This window comes from Triticum urartu, unplaced genomic scaffold, assembly GCF_003073215.2.
Source record: "Triticum urartu cultivar G1812 unplaced genomic scaffold, Tu2.1 TuUngrouped_contig_6956, whole genome shotgun sequence".
In the NCBI taxonomy this organism is placed as follows: Eukaryota; Viridiplantae; Streptophyta; class Magnoliopsida; order Poales; family Poaceae; genus Triticum; species Triticum urartu.
Genome location: NW_024117759.1, coordinates 17,501 through 18,337, shown reverse-complemented (window position 1 = coordinate 18,337; position 837 = coordinate 17,501).

Genomic DNA, 837 nt, shown 5'->3' with positions numbered 1-837 from the left:
CCATTATATTTGGTAGACCCTTCTTAAACACTGTTAGTGCTCCCATAGATTGCAAAAGGGATGTTGTTACTACCAGTTTAGATGATATGAATCATGAATTTAATTTCTCTAAATTTAGTAGACAACACCGTGAAGAAGAATTACCTAGTAAGGATGAAATTATTGGTCTTGCTTCTATTGCCATACCTCCTAGTGATCCTTTAAAACAATATTTGCTAGACCATGAAAATGATATGTTTATGAATGAAAGAAGGGAAATAGATGAAGTATTCTTTAAACATGAACCTATTCTGAAACCCAATTTTCCTATTGAAATCCTAGGTGATCCTCCTGCACCCAAGGGTGATCCCGTGTTTGAGCTTAAACCATTACCTGATACTCTTAAATATGCTTATCTTGATGAGAAAAAAGATATGCCCTGTTATTATTAGTGCTAACCTTTCAGAGCATGAGGAAGAGAGATTATTGAAAACTCTGAAGAAGCACTGTGCTGCTATTGGGTATACTCTTGATGATCTTAAGGGCATTAGTCCCACTCTATGTCAACATAAAATAAATTTGTAAGAAGATGCTAAACCAGTTCGTGATCATCAGCGTCTTATTCGGGATCTTGCTTTTCATGGTTCTCATCTCTGCAACTCGCGATTTTCGCGAGAGAACCAAATCCAAGTTGGTGAAGATCATGATTTGGGCTGGCACGGGGATCGTTTGATCGATTTCCTTGATTTGATCGCTACTTAATGGGCGTGCGCTCAAAGGATACAAACAGGGATTCGCAAACAAAAAGGGGAATTCGTAGTCACTTTTTCCTGTCGCGTAAAAAAAAAGTCTTTACGC